The 22,088-nt window shown below is 37.3% G+C and overlaps 1 long non-coding RNA gene and 1 pseudogene across 1 annotated transcript; both read left to right on the top strand.

Moving 5' to 3' along the window:
* Window positions 1–372: 372 nt before the first annotated feature.
* Gm35496 (predicted gene, 35496) lies at window positions 373–18,329 on the top strand. Its single transcript, NR_155419.1, has 3 exons — window positions 373–657; window positions 6,089–6,236; window positions 17,704–18,329. It is a non-coding gene; the product is annotated as a predicted gene, 35496 (long non-coding RNA).
* Window positions 19,246–20,844, top strand: Gm18533 (predicted gene, 18533; annotated as a pseudogene).

A 22,088-nucleotide genomic window follows, 5' to 3' on the forward strand; every position in this document is an offset into this window, starting at 1 on the left:
GCATACAGCTGGAGATGAAGAATAGAGGTAGCAACAAATGTTAACATGCTGCTGAATACGAGATCCTGCCTCACCTTATAATGATGAGTACTTTTTCTGGTTGGGATGACTTTTGCTACTCTAGTTAGCAACATTTACTCACAATCTTTATCTAAGTGATTTAAGTTAAAGAAGAGACAGTATTATTAGTAAAAAAAATAAATAACAAGAACAAACGTCAAGTGTGTTATTCTTCTGTCTTTCAGATAGACTGCCTGTCTTCTATCTGGCACTACGAATACATCTCTCCTGAAATTACCAAGGGAACAGAAGAACACAGTGATGTCACAACTGATGCTCTCTTATAACAGGGAGACCAATTACAGAGTTGGTAAACACTGTATCTGCTCTCTGTGGTTCCCGTCAGTATTACTTTTAGTGTTATAGTGACAAGGCATTTGTCTTCTGTCCCTATGTCAGTTAGGGACTGTTTCTCCAGAGGCCTTTCTTTGAAATATGCAGCCCGAGAACAGCCAAATGATTTCTTCCTACTGCAAGGTGAAAGTGTCATCTGCTTTCTGTCATTGAATTAATCGACAGAGAAGCAAGCTGCTGTTCTAGTTGGCATGATGAATACTGGTATCAACAGGAAGATTTTTTGTTACAGTTTTATACAATGTAAGACACCAGCAACATGTTTGGAAAGTAGAAAATTCTATACAATGTGAATAATATAAGAGAAATTATTCCACAATGAAAAACTCATGTTATATAACATGTAATGAACTTTTGAATTGTTTGTATCTTTGACCTATACTTTGATAAAACTAAATAATCTATATTTCATTCTCATCCTCACTCTGAAAAAGTATTTAATATCTAAACAGATAATATGAATATTATGCCAGTTACTATATCTTGTTACATGAGTTATATAAGAGATTTCTGTGCTCTGGTAAATTACTCAAATTAATCATTGATAATATATCTATAATAATACAATATCATTTCCTTTGCTCTAGAAATAAAAACAAAATATTTTAATTTCTATGCTAAGAAGTCATTTAAGTAAGTATGCAGAAATAACTGATTAAGTATTTGTCTTCAATGTCTTTGCTCCTTTATATGGGTCATTAAATGCTATTCAACTGTTATCTAATGAAATGAAAATCAGCAGAGAAACATTAGACGGTATTGGGGGAAATATCATAAATAAATAAAATAAAGCGAAAAGACAGAGATGAAGTAATCTTTCCACACACAGGAGTAAAATCAGTGAGGTAGCTTTGCCTTTGTTATACTAATGTGTGTACATGTGGGCTGGTGAGCAAGGGTGACTAATGTCCCACCCATTCCTAGGACCATGATAACTCTGTTCATTAATTCTATTCAGCTAATGAAGCTGAGGTCACAGGATCAATCCCCCTGTGGTCTTTATATTTCCTAACTGCCAGCACATGAAATAATTTACAGAATTCAGACTGGAAACATACAGGCATTCCATCTAGTTAGTCATCTTAATTGGGTCAGTCCTTGACCATCACAGACAAGCATCTCTCAAAGCATTTAATACAGAAGGATTTTATACTTTGTTTGATTTCCTACCTTTCAAGTAACTACTTCCTTCTAATTTAAATTTTAATATGGTAATCTAAAACTTAAATTCTTTAGAGACCCATTCTCAACCTCTCTTAGGAAACCATGGGCTACATACATTGGCAATCTATATTGAATGTGGAGCTATCAGGCTACACTGACCAACTATTAAAAGGAGATGTATTGGGGTTTTGGTTTGTCTGTGGTTCTAGTGGTTAGCATTATCAGTCCAAGTGGCTTAACTTCCATACATATGTTACACATACACAAAGAAACATACATACACAAATACACTTGCATTATTATAGAGGATTTTTGGTGAACATGAATCCTTGAAGCTTTATCAAAAAATCTTGGTCATATATGTTACAGTTGTATAGCTTCATGATCTTGTTAGACTACTAACAAGGGAAGTACAGGTTTCTGACTCTTTAGCTTGTGCCTGGGACCCCTTTTCTCCCACTATGTTGCCTTGTTCAGCATTGATATGAGGGTATTCACCTAGTCTTGTTGCAGCTCGTTATGCTCTGTTTTGTTGATATCCCTGGGAGGCCTGTTTTTTCTCAAGGAAAATGTGGTAGGAATGGATCTGTAGGAGAGGAGCTGTAGGATGGGGAGGGACGGAGAAGAGTAGAAAGAGAGGGGGAAACTATGGCTGAGATGTAATATATGAGATGATAATAATAATAATAATAATAATTTGGTATTATTTGTGCCTCCTTCTACGACGAGATCCTTCTCCACATTACTTTCTTGCCACTTTTGTCACCTGTGTGCTGTTACTCCGCTTCCAAGCTCCCTCCTCCAACCTTTGATCCCTTTATACTGTCCTAGTTTCTGTAGGTACTCCATGTTGTATACTCATATCTGAGGATTTGCAGTGAGGAAATGCAGACAAGAATGCAGGAGACATTTTCTGGGGGTTCTTTTCGAGTCTGGAATGCCTCATTCAATGTAATGTTTCCTAGGTCCATCCAATTCCCAGAAATTTCATTTGTCTTTACAGTTGAATAGTGTTTCATTGCATATAGGTACTGCATTTTCATTATCTCTTCATCTGTTGAAGGATATTTAGGCTTTTTTTGGTTTTTTCATTTCCAGGCACATTAAGGCAATTAACTAGCACTACCCAGATGAAACATTGAGGGATCAAACATGGAGAGATCGTAAAACTTCCCTGTATTGTCATCTATGTGTGAAAGTGCAAGAAATGGCACTCACATATTTGACAAACAACAGCTCTCTCATTGGACTTGAAGCCACTCAACAAGAGGGAAATCATGCTTGTTACTGGGAAACTAGTGGCTACTGAGATCATTGACATTAGGGGAAAAAATTCCCCATTATCATATTGCTTGACCACTATACTTGGTTATTACAATCTAAGTCTTATTCTTAAGTTCACAGGTACCACCCTTCCTTAGAGAAATTTCTTGTCATAGGAAATGCAATCTATGCTAGAAAACCACAAGCACACACAATGAAGGCCTTTATCAACAGTTTGTGGGCAGCCCAGCAAAAAGGGACACATTTACATCTCTGTTCATGCAGTAGCCTCAGCTCAGGAAAAACTGTATCCGAGTAAAAAGTGTCAGGATACCAGTGTACTGTGAAGCAGGCCTTTCTGGAAGGGGTCAAATAAAAAAGTTTGGGACAATGCCAGTATCAATAGGCATATTGTTGTGAAAGAGAGAAAAATTTAGGGGGTCCTACCCCTAAATATAAAACTGTGGTTAACTAATGACTGTTAGGAGAAGAAGAATTAGCTTGTGTCAGGAACAAGACTCGTTATTGTTTGTTTAATGCAGAATGGCCATCCTTGAAACCATGAAAGCACAAAGAAAAACAAACAAACTTCAACAGGATATATTTATATGTATTTGTGCATACACATACACACACACACACATATACACATACACACACACACACACACAAATATCTGTTTTTATATATGTAACATATGTATATGTCATCAATGAAGAAAATAGCTATCAGCTTGGGATTCAAGGTGTGTGTGAAGGGTATGAGGGAGAGTAACTAGAAGAGGCTTTATAGAGAAAAGGAGAGGGAAAAATGTAACTCTTCTTCAATTAAAAATGACAAAGTCAGTGGATCCTGTAATTAAATCAAGAAATTCTCATTTTTTTCTCCTAAACTCTCTGTGAGGCATTTGTCTGCGAGCATCTAAGTAGGACTTGTGAAATCTAAATGCCAATTTGCTTCCACTCCATTGTTAATCAACACTTTATCAGTTTTTGGTTGAGACACCATTTCTCACTAACTTTGGAGCTTATTGCTTCAGCTGGATCCATGAGCACCCTCCTGTGTCTGTCTTGCCAGCACTGTGGTTATAGATATGGTTCAAGGACAGTGCATAGAGATCTCTAAAACAAGGACAGGATTTTGGAGCTCTTTAAAACCTTCACAGACAACTTCCATAGTGGTGTCCCATATCAAATAATTGGAATTTCTTTTAAAAAAATCATAGGTTCTCGGATGGATATTATCTATTCATGCATAGTATTTCCAATCAATGTCTTACAATGTTTCAAAATTATAAAGTGGCATGCTTCCATTTGACTTCAAGCACTTTACATTTTGTTTAAAGTCCTTTGCATCCCACCTTTACCCATACCCCATCTCATCCTTGTTAAACCCTTCCTTACTCAGCATTTCTTCTTTATTTTTTGTAGCATGTTTTCCATTGTCCCCACACTAATTCTCCTGCCACAGTCCCTCTAGTACATTTGGTTTTGAGAGACATTCCAAGTTAAATAATTCTTTTGAAAAAATGAAGTTATAATCTACACACCGAAGAGAACATTGGCACTGACAAGTATAATATTTTCTAGAACTGATTTGTTTTAAATACAGGTAACATAGACAAGAGATAAAAGTGGGTCTAATATCCTTCTCGAAAATTTCTATTACATATTTCTGCAAAACATGGTGGTCTACTCTCATTTATTTGTTCTCCTGTTTAGCAAAAAGAAGAATCTGCTAAACCTGAATAATTGTACAAAATTCACATTTTATCCTTCCACCAAGCTCTTGAGTTATTTTTGTCATGAGTGTTTCATAAGAATATATTAGAGTAACTTTGCAATGAAAGGCCATTCCAGGATGATACATATGAAGCCACATCATTTTCTTCTCAGTGTGACATGAGCATCTTAGGTTTCTCGGATGCAAATTTTGCAAAGATTTCCCCTTCATACACTTGAGCGCATGCATTTGTTTGATTTCTCCTCCCATTACCCATATGAAATTGGTTCTGCTTTTAGTGTTCATTAGTTTATGGATAATTATGAATATTTATTTTTAAAACATAATCTGAATCTGAAATACCTTAGGATATTTTATGGATAATTTTTCACTCCTTTAAATTATAAAATTATTGCAGATTTTCTTTGAATAGATTTTAGCTCTACCACATGGGGTCACATCTAAGTGATACTTAGCTCATTCACAAATGCCTTCTCTCTTTATATTGTCAGTGCATGGGGTGTAAACCCATTACCCACACAAATGGAAGTGATAACTGCACTAGGAGGCCTTTTATCGACCTATAGGATGATGTATTTTACTCTGTGTTCTTGGCCATCTCCTCTTTTACATGTGTACACATGCAAAATAACCAACAATTCCTTTAGCTAGCAGTGACACGATAGATGGATGATACATAATATAAATCTAGTGACTATATGGATAGTCAGACAGGTGGATAAATAAAGTAGATTGACACAGCAGTTTCATGGATGATGCATTTTCTTTTTTTTTTTCTTTCTTTCTTTTTTCTTTTTTCTTTATTTATTTTTTTTCTCGAGACAGGGTTTCTCTGTATAGCCCTGGCTGTCCTGGAACTCACTCTGTAGACCAGGCTGGCCTCGAACTCAGAAATCCACCTCCCTCTGCCTCCCAAGTGTTGGGATTAAAGGCGTGCGCCACAACACCCAGCCCACATTTTCTTAAGTAGAGACATGAGAGTTCTAAATTTACAATATCTGCTGCTGAATCTCTTCTTTTTGTGTCAACTTATACCAGTAGAAGTTCCCCCGCAGGGACTGATTCTTATAATATACCAAACTATCGACTAAAACATAAAACATGAGCTCACATAAAAAAAATACTAATGATAAGTTAAAATAATATAAATGAAATTGTTTAAATTTTCAAGCCACAAAGCATCCATGTTCCCTCCTTGTCAGTGAGGTGATTGTTAATTCTTCAATAAATTTGTCTATTTCTGGTCTAACTTTTTTTTTTCATTCTAAATAAGAAATCAGTATTTTTCAACAATTGAATTGTACTTATTCTGCCACAGGGTGCAGTCCCACCTAAAGCTTGCTTTACTAATTTCACTTCCCAGTCACCAGCAAGAGAGCTCACATCCCATAGTATGGGGTCTGTAACATCCACTGCAAAGATCAGCACTGTGTGTGCCTACTAAGTACAACAACACTAAACCGACTTCAAAACTAAAAGCCTGTTTCTGGTTGTCTTTATCTAGGCAATGTTTATGTCAGTGATGTCAAAAGTTGTTTAGGACTGGCAAGGCAACTCAGTGGATAAAGGTGCTCTCCATCAGCTATAAGGACACGTGTTGGTTCTCCAGGATTCACATGGAGAAAGGTGATAACCACCTCTGACCCATACAGGTAAAGTATGCATAAAAATGTGATGTATATGTACACACACACAGAGACTGGGGCGGGGGGGGGAGTTAAGATGCCAAATAAATAAAACAAAACATATAAAAGTTACTTACAGAAAACAGCTTTTTTGTGGATGCTTACAGATGTGAAAGTTTATCAGTAGTCATTTCTTTTATAGTTGGTGTAGTTTTTTTTATAATTGTTCAGATTAACTTACACAATACAGACTGTTTTAAATGCTGGAAAAATATTTACCTTCAATGTTTATTGCTTCAAAAGTTGGCATGACTTCATCCATAATTAGAAAATATGTATTGAAAACTAATGATGGAAACACAAATGTATTCAATGAAGAAAAGAACAAACACAACAAATGGTGTGCTTATCTGATACATTTAGAGGTATGTCTATCAGTCTACATATCTAATCAGATGCACATATTCAGCTCCAATTATCTGCCAGTTGATGCGGGTGGAATGGGTTATTTCATAACAAACTGGGAAAATGAAAGCACTAAATGGCAAATAAAATGCAATGTCTTTACAAGGCTGCTTTGCAGGCATTATCTAAAATATGCACCGGCTCATGTTAATTCATTTTAGCTCCTCTACACAAACAGTTTTCATAGGATTTATGTGCATTATGCTCTTTATGAAGCTTATGCAATTCAATGTAATAAAGTATTTGCATTTCAACAGGGTCATTAGTAGGTTTTATGCCAAGAAGTCCACATAGCTATGCAAATCATGGACTTCTTTGCAGTCTCTGGACAAGATTCTTCATGACCTGGCCTCAGGACTGAATGGCACTTAACTCTCTCAGATATGACACATTTGTAAAATAAAGGTCTGAGTGCCTTTGTAAATGATAATATGTCTACATTTCTAACTCTCTATTGAATTATCATATAAATTTCCTTTACACCATTTTATCACACAATGAACACAAATCCAATCCTTCCCAATAATCGTAATCCGGCTGATTATTGTTTCAGTTGCTTCCTAACTCTGTTCCATAGGTAAAAGTTTTCTAGGTTAACATTTAAATAAAAATTCATGGCTTAGTTTACCATGAGCTTCACACTAGGTAAGGTGAATTTCACTTTACAAAACCACTGGTGACACTATTGGATTTCTGTCTTACAGGCCTCTCTATAGATATTTATATTATTGACAATCTTCTTTCTCACTTTGATTCCTTTTCCCATAGACCCTACAAGCAACTTATTGCTTCTGTCTTCTCTTAGTAGGTGTTTATCATTCTTTTAGTTGGATAAATACTTTTCATTATGTCAGGAATTCTTCAACATCTGTAATACTCTTTTTCTCTTCACATTCTCCTATAATTGACATGCATAATATGGGGTCTTTTTCCTTTTATCTTCTGAGTGAATGGTGCATGATTTTCCCTGTCCAATCACATTAGGGCAGTAGAAGGCTTATGATTGGACAGGAGAAAGGAGGTGGAGGGAGGAGTTGAGACAGAAAAAGAGAGATTTGAGGAGGAGAGGGAGAGACAGAATGGAGGCTGACATGGTGTTATCTAAAGGTTAGAATAATTGTGTGAAAGCTTGATCATTATCATTTGGCTCTGAAATTATTGTGTTGGCATCTTGTAAATTGTGTTATTATTGATACATAAATCTGATTGGCTAATTCAGCCTTAAGAGTCTTGATTCTACTGGGTAATTAGGTGTTGAGATGGCTAACCAGGGGTGCGTGGGCATTGCATGAAAGTGGGAGGAACGTGAGGGGCCCCATCTGAGAGATGGCCTGGTGGGAGCCATGTAGCCTAGCAGGGCTGATGAGCAAATGAGATCATCTGGCTCTGGGACTAGCTCTATATATTTCCTGCAACAAATCTCTCTCTCTCTTTCTTTCTTTCTCTCTCTCTCTCTCTCTCTCTCTCTCTCTCTCTCTCTGTGTGTGTGTGTGTGTGTCTGTGTCTGTGTGTATTCGTGCACAAGGTCAACTGTCTGTATGTTAATAAGCTCATGTGCACTAGTACAGAGATGGACATGCCACAAAGGATATGTAGAAGTCAGAGGACAAACACAGGTGTCATGTTGTACCTTTTATCTTGTTATTAGGCAGGGTCTTACTGGTTTTCTATGAGTTGTCTGATGGTAGCAGACCTGGGAGCTCCTTAGGGCTTTGGTGTGTCTGCCTCCAGAAGAATCACTGTAGGAGCCCTGGGATTACAGATGGATACTGTTGCTAGTTTGGGGTAAGTCTGGGGAATTTAAATTCAGATATCCATATTTTCATATCTTATGTTTTACACAGTGATGTGGTTTTCCTTTTGTGTCTGTAGTGACCTTTGATGCCATCTGATTATTCATGTCTGCTATGCACTCCTTGAACTTCAGGCTTCGCTCTTCCACTATTCATTACTATTGTTCGGCATGAGGAGCTTTTCTTATCTGACATTCCTGTAGGAAACTGTTGAGTTCTTCCTCCTAAAATAGGTTCACTCGAATTATCACCATCTTTATACAAGGGACTGTTTGCATGACTTCCCTCTGTCTTTGCTTACAAACACCTAGTAAAGCATCAAGTCCAGCTGATCTAGCATCCAACATCCGTCACAGACAGAGTTTTGTTTCTAGACAGCTTTGGTTACAGTATCAATAAATCTGTGAATGCACACTGTATTTTGACTGCTGGAGCAACTCCCTAAAATCTCATCTCACTTTTTATATTGCTTTTTTGAAAGCAGTAGACGATACTTTTGCTTTGAGTTTCAGGATCCACTTTTCTCTCTCTTCTTTCAATCAATAAATGAATAAATACATAAATAAATGGATTATTTTCAAGGTGTGCACTACCAGTGGGTTTAATGGTAAGGTCATTTTAAAACGATTTGGCTTCTCAAGACCCAAGAAGAGCATACATTTGCCGGCTACAATTTCCTTTACAATATTTTAGATATTGGGTGGAACACAGAGCCCTCAATGGAGGAGCTAGACAAAGTACCCAAGGAGCTAAAGAGGTCTGCAACCCTATAGGTGGAACAACAATATGAACTAACCAGTACCCCCAGAGCTCGTGTCTCTAGCTGCATATGTACCAGAAGATGGCCTAGTCGGCCATCATTGGGAAGAGAGGCCCCTTGGTCTTGCAAACTTTATATGCCTTAATACAGGGGAATGCCAGGGCCAAAAAGTGGGACTAGGTGGGTAGGGGAGTGGGGCGGGGAGGGTATGGGAGACTTTTGGGATAACATTTGAAATGTAAAATAAGAAAATACCTAATTAAAAAAAAGTAATTCTAAATTTAAAAAAAAAATCATAGCATTATGTCAAAAAAAGAAAACAAAAAAAATGTACTCTTTGGCGATTACATACATATATATAACATATTTTATTTATATTTCTTCCCATTATTCTCTTTTATGTCTTCTATAAATCTTACTGAAGTATATATTTTCTTTCAATGAGTCCTACATTGGTGTTCATATATTTTTCATATATGATTAGTTTATTGAATTTATTTATGATTGTCTACACAATCACAATGGGGATTATTTATGTACTGAAGCTTGGACAATTTAGGAGTAACTATACCACTGAGGAATATCCCTTTCCCTCCTTTGAGAAGTTTGAACTGAACCCAGACACTATTGCACATGCCAGCAAGATTTTGCTGAATGGACCCTGTTATAGCTGTCTCATATGAGGCTATGCCAGTGCCTGGCAAATACAGAAGTGGATGCTCACAGTCATCTATAGAATGGAGCTCAGGGCCCCCAATGGAGGAGCTAGAGAAAGTACCCAAGGAGCTGAAGGGGTCTGCAACCCTATAGGTGGAATAACAATGTGAACTAGCCAGTAACCCTGTAGCTCATGTCTCTAGCTGCATATGTAGCAGAAGATGTCCTAGTTGGCCATCATTGGGAAGAGAGGCCCCTTGGTATTGCAAACTTTATATGCCCCAGTACAGGGGAATGCCAGGGCCAAGAAGTGGGAGTGGGTGGTTAGGGAAGCAGGACGGGGGAGGGTATAGGGAACTTTTGGGATAACATTTGAAATGTAAATAAAGAAAATATCTAATAAAACAAAATTTTTAAAAAGAGAAGCTTTAACTGCTAATAGTTCCTTTAAGGAGAATTCCTCTTCATCTATTAAATTGTGTTTGTATTTTGTACAAGTAAGCAGTTCACAAGTGCGATGGTCTTGTTATGCTCAGAAACTTCTGTTATATGACCCCCTCCCCAATCCTTGGGCCTTACATTCTATCTAACCTCTCTTCCATGCTTTTTTTTAAGTCTTGACATAAAAGGAGATTATATTAATATCCAGTATTAGACTAGTCATTGTACAGTCATATATTTTCCATACTTTGACTAAATATACATTTCTGCGTTAACTATCATAAATAATGCAAAAAGCAGATTCTCTCACCAAATGAAAGCAGTACTACTCTATGTGAATAAAGGTCAGTTCTAGAAGGCATTTTGACAACATATCAGATTAGCAAGACAAGAATAAAAGATTTCATCCCCCAATACCTATCCCCTCCCATCATTTCCTTTAACCTGGTTTGCAGTAACTGTCCTAAATTTCCTTCTGTGAAGTAGGTCTTGAACCTTATCAGATATAGTAGATTCCCCCATAACAATCATGGCAATACTGGAGCAGTGGGCATATGTTGCCTAGTGGCCAGTATCAAACCCACAGACTCCATAGCTGGATAAGAGTTGTGTCTGATAAGTTTTCTTCTCCAACAACCTGTATAGCTCTTCTGGTACTAGAAAATCTAGCTCCTATGGAGGAAGCTTCCAGCACAGTTCCACATTGATTTCTATATTTCCTGAAATTATAATTTGTCTTTTATTTATTCCTTTATTCTTTTCATTCAATACATCCAGAATATAGTCTGTACTTTCCTCTCCCTCTACTTGTCTCTGTCTGTCTCCCACCTCTTCTATCTGCTCAGACCCATTCTACTTCCATTTCCCAAAGAAGAAGAAGAAGAAGAAGAAGAAGAAGAAGAAGAAGAAGAAGAAGAAGAAGAAGAAGAAGAAGAAGAAGAAGAAAAGAGGGACTCCTTGGGCCACAGATCAGCCTGCCTCCCAGGAGGTCTGCTGTCTCCCAAGACAACCAGAGGCCTCGAGTCATTAGGAACTACCAACTCTGCCTGGAGTGCCAGAGGCCTGGTACCACCAAGGACTATCAGGCCAGCCAACACCAGAGGCAACCAGATGACTAAAGTACAGCCTAAGAACTCAATCAACAAAAACAAGAACAATGTGTCACTGTCAGAAACCAGTTCTCCTACTACAAAAAGCTCTGGATAGCCTAACACACTCGGAAAGCAAAACAATAAAACAATGACCTTGAATCTCACTTTATATAGCTGATAGAGGCCTGTAAAGAAGGAATAAATAAATCCCTTAAAGAAATGTAAGAAAATAGAAGAAAACAGGTGAAGATCTTTAAAGGAGAAATAAATAAATATGAAGAAATACAATGAAATACAATCAAACAGATGAAGGACATGAATAAAACTGTCCAAGAATTGAAAATAAAAATAGAAACAATAAAGAAAACATAAATGAAAGCAACCTTTGGGATGGAAAACCTAGAAAAGAGAACAAGAACTACCAAATACAAGAGACGGAAGAGAGAATCTCAAGCATAGAAGATACCATAAAAGGACTTGATATATTAGTTAAAGGAAATGTTAAGTCTAAAATTTCTAGCACAAAACATCCAGGAAATTTGGTACACTAGGAAAAGACCAAATGTAAAAATAATAGACTACATGAAGGTCCCTGACCTCAATACAATGCTTGTCTGTGAGTACCTGCATCTGTCTCAATCAGCTGCTTTGTAAAGCCTCTCACAGGACTAGCTTCCTGTCTGCAGGCGCAACATGGCATCAGTAGTAGTGTCAAAGATTAGTGCCCACTCATGGGATGGATCCCAAGTTGGGCTGGTCACTGGTTGGCCGTTCCTTAAATTTCTGCATTTCTTTGAGACAGGATAAAATTTGAGTAGAAAGTTTGTAGGTAGATTTTTGTCTCCACCCTCCAGAGGGTCCCGTCCGGCTACTGGAAGGAAGACCCAATTGATGATGCTTGAATCCTTAGATTGGGGTGGGGTGGGGGGGACAAAATAACCATGAAAGGCAGAGGAAAAGAGGGACCTGGGTGAGAGAAGAGAAGGGGAATGGAATAGAGGGACACAAGTAGGTATAGGTAGAGATAGGAGAGAGGTCCAGAAGGCCAGGAGCATGAATGGAAATATGAAGCTGCTGGGGGTAGGTGCTGGGGTGAATCTCTAGGAAGTTCCAGAAACCTCAGATGGAAGAGACTCACAAAGATGTATTTTCTTAGAGATATGATTAAGATTTTTCCAAATGTTAGGAATGAGAATGCTTTTAGTTTAGTGCCAGTGAGTTGAAATTAGAAAGAGAACTAGTAATGTAAAAAACATAATCATTCATTTCTGATCGGCTTATATAAAAGTTGTAGGATTTATCTCTAGAAAAAACACACTGAGGTGAATGATCATCTTATATAGCTTACAGATCTTTTTCTATCATGTATTTTATGGTTAAAGAAAAAAAAGAGCAACATCATAGAAACCTTGCAAATATAAATACAGCTCCTGTAAAGGGAAAAACAATACAGCTTGACTATGTTACCACACCCAGAAATCTAATAAACAAAACGGAAATACACTGTAGAAAGGAAGGAATTTGACATGGGTAAAGGGATCAACCCATACAACTACTGAAAATATCTTGAACATATTTTATGAATAGGAAAATGGGGTCTAAATTAATCAAATATTTGAGAATAAAAGGCAAAAATTTAAGAAAATTTCAAAACTAAAAAAAATCCTTATAAAAGGGGGTTGGGGTTTCATGTGTTTCACAAGTTGTATCTTATATCTTGGGTATTCTAAGTGTCTGGGCTAATATCCACTTATCAGTGAGTACATATTGTGTGAGTTCTTTTGTGATTGGGTTACCTCACTCAGGATGATGCCCTCCAGGTCCAACCATTTGCCTAGGAATTTCATAAATTCATTCTTTTTAATAGCTCAGTAGTACTCCATTGTGTAAATGTACCACATTTTCTGTATCCATTCCTCTGTTGAGGGGCATCTGGGTTCTTTCCAGCTCCTACCTATTATAAATAAGGCTGCTATGAACATAGTGGAGCATGTGTCCTTCTTACCAGTTGGAACATCTTCTGGATATATGCCCAGGAATGGTATTGCGGGATCCTCCAGTAGTACCATGTCCAATTTTCTGAGGAACTGCCAGACTGATTTCCAGAGTGGTTGTACAAGCTTGCAGTCCCATGAACAATGGAGGAGTGTGAAACACATGAAACTCAAGAAGAATGAAGAGCAAAGTATGGACACTTTGCCCTTCTTAGAATTGGGAACAAAACACCCATGGAAGGAGTTACAGAGACAAAGTTTGGAGCTGAGACAAAAGGATGGACCATCTAGAGACTGCCATATCCGGGGATCCATCCCATAATCAGCCTCCATACGCTGACACCATTGCACACACTAGCAAGATTTTGCTGAAAGGATCCTGATATAGCTGTCTCTTGTGAGACTATGCTGGGGCCTAGCAAACAGATAAGTGGATGCTCACAGTCAGCTATTGGATGGATCACAGGGCCCCCAATGGAGGAGCTAGAGAAAGTACCCAAGGAGCTAAAGGGATCTGCAACACTATATGTGGAACAACAATATGAACTAAGCAATACCCCCCGGAGCTCGTGTCTCTAGCTGCATATGTAGCAGAAGATGGCCTAGCCGGCCATCAGTGGAAAGAGAGGCCCATTGGTCGTGCAAACTTTATATGCCTCTGTACAGGGGAATGCCAGGGCCAAGAAGTGGGAGTGGGTGGGTAGGGGAGTGGGGTGGGAGGGTATGGGGGACTTGAAATGTAAATGAAGAAAATACCTAGTTTTAAAAAAATCAAAAAATAAACAAAAACAAATAAAAGGGGTTGGGGCAGATAATTAAGAATATGAATGTTGGAAACACAGGCATACAATCTGATTCCATGAAAATATTCTAAAGAAAAGATTGTATTTAAAAGAATATATAAATATGCTACACTAAATCAGCAGGAAATAATTTCAGATAAAATAAAGGATTATTAAAATATACTAACAAAACAAAATAAAGCAAAAGAAACTAAAAATAACAATAAAAAGAAAGATCTCAAAGGATTTTTTTCTTCATTCACAAAAGTATGCCTTTTTTAAATCTCTCATAGCCTCCTAGCTTATAATTTTAACCATAGTTCTTCTTCTTCTTATTATTATTATTACTTTTATTTTTTAAAGGTCCAGTAGTTACCCCTCACAGTCCACCCTCCCACAGATCCTTATCTCATTCCTCCTCCCCTTGTCTCCAACAATTCTTAAGATTTGCTTCACATTGATGTTTTGCATTTTAATGGGGTTGTTTCTGGATGAGTTATCTACATTCAATTCTCTATTCTTAAACATGTACGCTTAATACTATTTAATATCAGCTACAGGTCCCTGTTTCAATTAAATGATGGTCAACCTGCCAACTGTCTTGGGCAGCACTGGATGGGGTTGGGTTGTCACATTGATCACTCACTCTACCTTCTATTTCTCATGTGCTTGAAGTGTTGGCTCCTCATCTAGTTGTTCATTCATGTGGTTACCAAAATGGCTACTCTAACTGGACACAAATCTTGTTATAAGGGCACAGTGTAACTAACACTCACAAGCAGAGTTACTCATAATAAGTTCTCTTTTATTTCTTTATTTTATTTGAATTAAGGATCAAAATCTATTTGTACACTCATTTAATTTACTCTATATAGTTAATGGTGGCACTCCTGTCTTTAAATTCCAAATCTAGTCTTGATGCAGAACTGATTTCAGATTTCATCACAAGGGTTTTTGTGGGTTTGCTTCTATTGTCATTGAAGCCTTAAATTTATTCTGAAGAATTCTTTAATGTATAGTGTATTGGTTCGAAGTCAAAACGTCCCCTTGAAAGTGATAATTCTGAGGGTAAGAGCTGTGGCACTCACAAGTAGTTTCCCACTATACATCTGGTTATGGTCATTTAAGGTACTCATATTTTCAAGCATTAGAAGAATATATACATTTTTTATACTTTTACATCTTTTTACAACCTTACTAAACTGCTGTTAGTTTTAGCTTTCTATAGTAAAGACTTATATTTAATTAGAAACTTTAAACACTTTATTTAGATTAAAATTTTGGGGATTTTATAAATAAAGCAGTATATCTATATGTATGTGTATGCGTACGCGTATGTGTATAGGATGTATATGCATATGTATATGTACATGTATATGTATATATAAACTTCACGGGGTTTTTGCTTAAACAGTTACTGATTTACAATATTTTCTAGGATTTATATACTTTAAAATCATAAAAAGCTATTCATCTTTTCTTTAGTTGAAGAAGAACAAAATCTGTTATTTACAGACTGATTCTTCTTACAAAATTTGGCAATATACATATATACATATACATATACATATACATATACATATACATATACACATACACATACACATACACATACACATACACATACACATACACATACACATACATATACATTTCTCAATAGGTTTAAAAGTCATTGCAAAAATAGAGATGAGTCAAGAAAAAGGTTATGAATTCTCATTCACATACATTCAGATATGATCACATTGATCAGTGTAATTCATTCATATGCAAAGCAAAAGCTGATTCAATTTAAGATGTTATTCTATTTTCATTAAGGAAAAATGAACATAGTCTAATTGGATGATTCTTTTGCATTTGACTTTAATTACAAACATTTGAGATTACTATACTATGAATAAGAGAAGCTTTGTTAATATCTAAAGAATAGATATGAAGTAAAATTTCATGCATAAGTAAACCAAAATAAAGAAATAAATAAAAAAAAGAAGGAACTAGCATTCAACAGTAGAATCTGTCAACACCCTCCATAACAATTCCAATCAAGTGAAGTCCCCAAATAGTACCGTTAAAGTATTCTTTGCTATCACAAAGCTAGCACAGTAAGTAAAATATAGAATTCCAAGTACAGTTCATGACAGGCTTTATTCATGATAATCCTGTCATTTTCTTTATGCTATTTCAAATATCATTTCCATAATCCCTTAAAGGTTTGGGTTTTTTTTTCTTTTAGGTTCTTTTAATATCTTGCTATAGCAAGCAAAGAACATTTCAAACAAAAGGATATTTCTACTTTATGATTAGATGAGAAATGGTGTTTCAAATATATTCTCCTGATTTATTCATATATTTTCTAGTTTAAAAAATCTATAAAGCATTAGAGTTTTTCCTATATCAATTGTTCTTTGAATAACAGTGTTTTTCCTTTTTACCTATCTCAACATGAATTCTCTTTTAACCTGGCTGACATTATTATTTCTGTACTTTAAGCTTTGATTTATCACTTTTATTTGCTAAAAGACCCTCAAATGCTTTGATCTTTTTCTCCCATTATATGAAGAAGTTAGTCTTTTAATTTATCATCTTCTTCTGAGTCTTCCACTTTATTATTAGTACATTTTCTCTAATCTCTTCATCTCAAAATAAGCTTTGCTTTTTCCACTATTATTTTAGAATGACATAAAATCATGGTTTTGTGGCAGTATGCAGAAATGGTTTTGATTAATAAAAATTTTTAGAGTATTTTCATTGCAAATATTCATCAGCAAGTCTGGTAACATCAATATTAATCGCAATGTATTATAACAATGTATAATGTATCATTTTATGATTTTATTAGAAATGTTTCTACTGATGCAGGAATATTGGTCTATAAAAATTGTTGAAAAGTTTTTAATACTGTATAATAGAAGTAAGCAAGCACAAAAGGAATGAAAGATAGGCAACTAAATTATGTATAATCTTAATAACTAATGTGTACTATATAAAGCAGTGTAATTTAAAATATATTTATTCATCTAAGAAGATAGATGAATCAAATTTTAAAAAGTCAATAAGTTTAATGTTGAAGACCCTATATTCTAATATATTTACAAAATGTGTTTTACATGTTCCAAAATTATTTAATTGTTATGCTTATTTCCTGTTATAAAGTTTAGAAAATAAAAAAGGAAATAAAAAATTAGAAAATTATAATGTAATAATTGCATTTTATATTAACATTTATTACTAATGTAAGAAACTACCCAAATAAAAGAATCACAAAAATATCAAAGTAGATCATAAAACTAAACATGTGCCTTTGAACATCTTAGAAATACGATAAAACCTGATATACTTGGCAGCAGTGTAAATGTGGAATGTCCATATCTAATCCATGCATATATTTCTAAATACACATACTGGATTTTATAGATTTATATATTTACACACCTATTACAGTATCTTGAAATACAATTTTCATTATTTTAAATGAAACTTTTATTGGTCTGATGTAATTTTTGTTTTTCAGGTCTACTGCTGAATAAGCTCACCTTCTCCAACATTTTGAACTCTGGCTGACTAGTTCAGTGCTGTTCTGGCTGAAACTCCTTTCCAAGCTAACTGATTCAATCTGGCTTCTCTGAGATTCTAACTGAATTGCTCTGCTTGGCCTCAAAATACCTCTGGTATTTAGTTATAATCTTCTGGCTCCTTATTAGTCTCTAGCTTCAACTGCCTCTATTGACCTGCACTGAACTGAATGAGGTGACAATTATCTCAACTCTACTTTGCTGCACTCACTTCACTGTCTCTTGACTATATTTTTCACCCTCTCTCTTGTGCTGCTCTTAAATACTTTGTCTTGACTGTGCTGTTCCCATGAGAATTGGGCATACCCTATCTCTGACTCATTTTGTCAAATCTTTCTCTGATTGGCACTATCTATCCCTAAATTTGGCATCATTGCTTGGCATTAAAGGTGGGTATTAAGGGTGTGTCTATATTTCAGCCAGAGGAAAATAAAGGTGTTTGGTGTGTCTGTATTTCATCCATATCACACATACCTTGGATGTGATTTGAGGAGCCATGCTGCCAGATTAAACTTCCTCTATAATTATTTGAAGAACATTTAACTAATTAAAATTGACTGAAAGGTATCAAGAGTTCTGAATAGTTCAAAATTTCATTACAGAAACTTAAAAAAAGTATTTGAAGATAGAAAACTTGGTTGGGAGGGGAACGACAGAGGCAAGGGGGAGGGATCAGATGTAGATAGAATTTAAAAAGATGGCGAGGAGAGGAAGAGAAATTGGTAGAGGATGGGGAAGCCATGAGGGGAAGTATCTCTAGGATGTGTCAGAGACCTGGATTTGGGGTGAGAGTCTACACAGGTGACTCTAGCTGAGATTCCTCATGGTGGGGGATACAGAACCTGAAGTGACCACCTCCTATAGCCAGGTAGGACTCTCAGTCAAGGAATAAAGACACCAACCCACCCACGAAATCATCTATCCAAAATCTGTCTTGTCTATAAGTTCAGACACAAAGGTGCCACAGATAAAGAGGAAGTGGCCAGTCAATGACTGGCTCAACATGAGATCCATTCCATGGGCAAGAACCAATCATTAACACCATTAATGATTCTCTATTATGCTTGCAGACAGGAACCTAACATAACTGCCCTCTGAGAGGCTTCACGCAGCAGTTGCTCAAAACAGATGCAGAGACCCACAGCCATACTTTAGACTGAGCTTGGGAAATTCTGTTTAAGACTTTGGGGAAGGACTGAGAACTTGTAGGATTTAGGGATTCCACAAGATCAACACAGTTAACTAACCTGGATTTGGGGACTCCCAGAGACTTAACCACCATCCAAAGAGCAAGCACTAAACCTTCCCACACTTGTGTAGCAGATGTGCACTTTAGTTTTGATACAGGACCCCCAACAGCTAGAATGTGGGCTTACCACGACTCTGTAGCCTGCCTATAGATCCTGCTCCCCTAATTAGGATGTCTTGACTAGCCTCATTGCGAGAGGATGTGCCTAGTACTGCAGCGCCAGTTTTCATTAAATAAAAACAATACCAAGTGTCTCTTAAATTCTTGCCGAAACAATTCTATGCACAAAGGTTTTTCACAAAACAACATTTGTTGCTTAGACACAGCCAGTAATTTGGACAAAGACTGAAAATCTAAAATACCCTTGCTTCTTCTGTCACTGTCCAGAAATTGCCACTTCAGTGAATACCCCAGGAAGAAGGGGCTTCCTGTGCCAGTGTCTGTAGCAGGAATTGAGGCGCCAGCTCTATGTAAACTCCAGGGGCAAGGAGCCACAAAACCATCTCTTTCAGGAGGAGCTAACTGGGGACTGCCAGAGAGATCAAGAATTGCTGGTTTAGGCAATTCCGGCCAATCAGGAACTGCTGATTAGAAGAGATGCTTTCTTGCAACAGATGAGGCGTGGGTGGAGGGTATTAAAGGAGCTTGCAGCAGTGTTCAGATGAGCTTGCTGTGGTATTGCTCACCTGCTCCCAGAGTCTGTGTGCTGACTCCATGCCACCTCACCCCCAACACCCAAGGGCAGGCAGGGTTGAGTGGCAGATAGTCCAGAGCACAGGCACCAAGTTTCCTTTTGGGTACAGAGGGCTGACTTTTGAAACTGTCACTAATTTTTGAGGATGAAACACCTGACAACATAGTAGTACCTGTTATAAAGGCACTGATCAACTTGTCTGTATCTGTCCTGCTGGATATGCGGGAAGGATCTGTGAGACAGAAGATAATGAGTGTGTATCCAATCCTTGACACAATGGGGCTATATGCCAGAAAGAAATTCATGGCTGTTCTTGTTTGTGTGCCTGGATCCCAAGGCAGGCATTATGACCTGGAAGGGGATAAATGTGTTCCTGATCTCTGTCAGAATGAGGCTGTATGCTTCAATAAGATAGGAAGATACAGCCGGGCAGTGGTGGCACATGCCTTTAATCCCAGAACTTGGGAGGCAGAGGCAGGCAGATTTCTGAGTTCGAGGCCAGCCTGGTCTACAGAGTGAGTTCAAGGACAGCTGGAGTTTACAGAGAAACCCTGTCTCAAAAAACAAAACAACAACAACAAAAAAAAGATAGAAAGATACATGTATATCTGTCTTCAAGTGTGTTCAGATGAGAACCGTGAGTTGAAAATATATGAATATGGATTCCAGCCAGGTCTACATGGTGCTACATATCAGGATGCTCTTGGGGATTACTTCTTTATGTACCTGGATTCCTTAGAGACTACTATGAACTCAAGTTTGATGAATGGATCAGTAAATCTTGTATCTATTGAAGTTTATGCGTGGATGGAAGAAACAACTACGACCATGATTGCACAGGAACTGGATTCTAGGGGACACACCGTTTTGATGCCTTATTGTTAGTCAAAGCCTTGTCACAATGATATAGCATGTGAAGCCACTGTTGACAGCTATATTTGTAACTTTTGCCTTGGATACACAGGTACCCTTTATGAGAGGTACATAAATGAATACAGTAGCAACTCCACCCAATTTTAGGGGAAATGTGCCCATCTGTCCTCAGAGGAACATTGGGGACACATTGCTGACTGGCCTTCTTCCTTCAGCTACCTTGGTGCCTTAGACTGTGTTTATATCTGTCATTATGGATTTACAGTCAGGAGCCTAGCATAACTGCCTCTGAGAGGCTCAAGACAGCAGCTGATCTAAACAGATATAGAGACACACAACAAAATATTAGATGGAGCTCAGGGAGTCTTGTAGAAGATTTGAAGGAAGGATTGAGGAACCAGGAGGAGGGGATAGGGACTCCACAGTGAGACCAACAGAGTCAAGAAACCTGGACCGTTGGGGGCTCCCAGAGGCTAAACCACTAACCAAATATCATACAAGTGCTCTATCTACTTCCCCAACACATGTGTAGCAAATGTGCAGCTTAGTCTTCATGTGGTTCCCCCAACAACTGGAGTGGGGGCTTACCCTGAATCCGTTGCCTGTCTGTGGATCCTGTTCCACTAACTGAACTGCCTATTTTGGTCTCAAGGGATGTTCCTAGTCCTGTAGTGACTTGTGGTGCCAAGGTGATTGGGTGCCAGATGTGGAGGATCTTCTACTGTTCAGAGGTGGAGGAGAGTGGTTAGAGGAGGGGCCATGGGAAGGAGGACTTGGAGTGGGGATGTAATTGGGATATAAGGTGAATGAATGAATGAATGAATAACTAAATAAATGGGAAAAGGCAAAGAATAGTAGTTTTATTGGTTATTCTCCACGTCATTTTAGAATGATAAATAATGGATGGTGAATACAGGTGGGTAGATGCCTCAGTCAGTAAAATGTCCACAGTGCAGATATGAAGACCTGGGTTCAGATCCTTAGGACCCACATCAAATGCAGAAGCAGTGACACATGTCCATGCCTCTCTATATGAGGGATATAGAGACAGATGGATCCCACAACTTATTAGCTGGCCAGCTTGGCCAAATGAATGAGCTCCACTTTCATTGAGATACCCTGTCTCAAAAAATGAAGATAGAGTGTAATGAAGCAAGATATTTGGCATCAGTCTACGGGCTCTATGTGAACAAGCACCATCAACTACATGCACAGGGGCACCCAAGCCATAAAGAGGTACATGCAACACTTATACATTGGTGCACACACACAATTCTTGCAACTATGAGAAAAGTTGAAGGGGCCCTTGGCAACTTTGGCCACTCTTTATTTATAGAATTGGAAAAGTCTACATAATCTACCAGAAAATCATATCCAGCACAGGTCTTAGATTGTTACAACTATTCATTTTTCAGCTCTATGTATTATTCTCAATAGATGACAAAACTGTTGATTAAATTTCACAGTCTGTTCTTGAATAAAGACTTAGGAAGCTAAAAATAGAAGAA

The sequence above is a fragment of the Mus musculus genome, chromosome 15, assembly GCF_000001635.26.
Source record: "Mus musculus strain C57BL/6J chromosome 15, GRCm38.p6 C57BL/6J".
Taxonomy (NCBI): Eukaryota; Metazoa; Chordata; class Mammalia; order Rodentia; family Muridae; genus Mus; species Mus musculus.